This window comes from Rhagoletis zephyria, unplaced genomic scaffold (assembly GCF_001687245.7).
Source record: "Rhagoletis zephyria isolate East Lansing unplaced genomic scaffold, Rhagoletis_zephyria_1.1 Rzeph_scaffold_01776, whole genome shotgun sequence".
In the NCBI taxonomy this organism is placed as follows: domain Eukaryota; kingdom Metazoa; phylum Arthropoda; class Insecta; order Diptera; family Tephritidae; genus Rhagoletis; species Rhagoletis zephyria.
Window position 1 is genome coordinate 3,443 of NW_016158860.1, and position 2,541 is coordinate 5,983.

At 46.6% G+C, this 2,541-nt stretch overlaps 1 protein-coding gene across 1 annotated transcript in view; it reads left to right on the forward strand.

Moving 5' to 3' along the window:
* The window catches only part of LOC108365100 (uncharacterized), a 2,393-nt gene extending 2,261 nt beyond the window's left edge, over nucleotides 1-132 (forward strand). Inside the window, exon 3 of the mRNA XM_017619061.1 lies at nucleotides 11-132. The gene's annotated coding sequence lies outside the window, so the exon portion shown is untranslated. The remainder of the gene's footprint in view (nucleotides 1-10) is intronic.
* The last annotated feature ends 2,409 nt before the right edge of the window (nucleotides 133-2,541 follow it).

Sequence of the window (2,541 nt, forward strand, 5' to 3'; positions counted from 1 at the left end):
ATTGAGCGAGGTAGCAAGAAGTTTAATATGCGAAACGTGCGTACGGTTTCAAATCTCCAATTGCCAATGCAGTCGATAAGCCTGTCGGACCTTTACTATAAGAATCAACATCTGCCACTACGCGAGTATTCTGGCGCTGTGCCCGAATTCCTGATAGCATTGGACAATGCGTATCTTGGAGTACCACGACGGTAGCAGAGGTTATGCGGTGGTGCTGACAAAACTCGGAATGGTAATCTACGGATCAGAGGGACGTCCATTGAACCAGGCGCGTTACCATACAATGTTTGCGCGAGTGAGTGAAGCGGGCGAAACTTCTCAGCTGGAGGACCTCATCCATGATTACATAATCAACGAAAGCATGGGCGTAGGTGTTGTGAAACAGGTGATTGAAGCCGAAGATATTGTGAGGGCAAAGAAACTGTTGCAGGAGAATACAAAGCGCAACGGAAACCAATTTGAAACGTGTTTATTGTGGAAGGATGATAACATAGAGTTGCCGGCAAGTAGGGAGATGGCAGAAAAGAGATTTTACGCACTAGAGAGAAAATTTAAACGCGACGACGATTTGAAAAAAGCATATGCGACGATTATAGCAGGGTATGTGGCGAAAGGATACACCAGTAAACTAAGTGAAGAGGAGGCAGCAGTCAAAGACAAGCGTACCTGGTATTTATCTCATTTCGCCATGTATAATCCAAATAAGCCCGCGAAAATCAGGTTAGTGTTTGACGCAGCAGCGGAGTCAGAAGGGGTGTCGTTGAATTCGGCACTGTTAAGTGGGCCAGATTTATTGCAGCCGCTGGGAACGGCGCTAATGAAATTTAGGCAAAAACAAATCGGAGTTTGCGCCGACATAGTGGAGATGTTCCACCAGGTGAAGATTCGAGATGAAGACTTGTCGTCACAACGATTTTTATGGTGATACGATCCTGAGGCCCGCTTGGATGAATATGTAATGAATGTGATGACCTTCGGAGCCACATGCTCGCCGTGTTCAGCGCAGTTCGTAAAGAACAAAAACGCTGACGATTTTGAGGAGTTCCCTGAAGCAGTGGCAGCCATCAAAAATAACCACTATGTCGACGACTTTGTACATTGTTTCTCTAGCGAAGAAGATGCCCTGAGAATAACGAGCCAGGTAATTCGGATCCATAAAAAAGGTGGTTTTGAACTGAAAAGGTTCGTGTCTAACTCTGAGGTCATTAGCAATTTAAATAAAGAACCCTTTTCCATGCCTATGTTGAACCTTGATAGGGAAAACGCCCAGCTGTTTCAGAAGGTGCTCGGGATGTCCCGGAATACCGAGGAAGATGCCTTAAAGTTTGTGCTGTCCTTTGGGAAGGTGAATCGGGATGTTTTCAACAAGGAAAGGAAACCAACAAAACGCGAGATGCTCAGCTTAACAATGCCTGTCTTTAATCCGTTTGGAATAGCAACGGAATACTCCTTAGAAGCGAAACTAATCCTGCAAGCGATGTGGCGAGAGCGTAAAGGCTGGGACGAGAGAGTTTCAGATGCGGTATATGAGAACTGGAGAAGGTGGCTTGAAGCGCTGCGGGAATTGGAGAAGATAACTGTACCCCGCTGCTACGGAGCGACATTTATGCTAATGCCAGTAGAACTGCACGTGTTTTCGGACGCAAGCGAGTCAGCATATGCAGCTGTAGCCTACTGGAGGCTTCAGGATGAATGCAGCAACACTCGAACGTGCTTCATCGCTGGGAAGACCAAATGTGCTCCTATCAAACTCGTATCCGTTCCNCGCATGTGTTTTCGGACGCAAGCGAGTCGGCATATGCAGCTGTAGCCTACTGGAGGCTTCAAGATGAATGCAGCAACACTCGAACGTGCTTCATCGCTGGGAAGACCAAATGTGCTCCTATCAAACTCGTATCCGTTCCTCGCCTTGAGCTGCAGTCGGCAGTGCTCGCTGCGCGCCTTAGACAAAATGTTGTCAACAGCCATGATAAGGTCCCGGTCAAGGTAGTGATGTGGTCGGACTCGAAAACCGTTCTAGCCTGGATAAAATCAGATCACCGACGTTATAAGCCTTATGTAGCGCATCGAGTCAACGAAATCCTGGAAAATAGCGAGTTAGACGAATGGAGATGGCTGCCGAGTGCCCTCAATCCTGCGGACTTTGGGACACGCCCTAGAGATCGTAAGCGCGAATCTTTTTGGTTAACAGGACCGAAATTCCTCAAAGAAGAAGAAAAAAACTGGCCACCGAACGTAGTATGCGACGCTACCAATGTGGAACTTCGAAATAAATTTACGTTTCTTTTAATACAAATTGATACAAATTTTTTAAAGAAATTTTCATGTTTTTTGAAACTTAAGAGAGTAGTCAGCTGGACACTGAGATTTGTNTTGCGAGCTTATGGGAATTTAAAGGTAAACGAGCTTGAACGAGCTGAAATGTGCTTCGTCCGAGCGGTGCAAATGGAAGCCTTCCCGGATGAATATCATTCCCTGCAGGCAGGCGATAAGATAGAGAAGGGCAGCGCGCTTTGGAACCTGAGTCCCATCATGGACGAT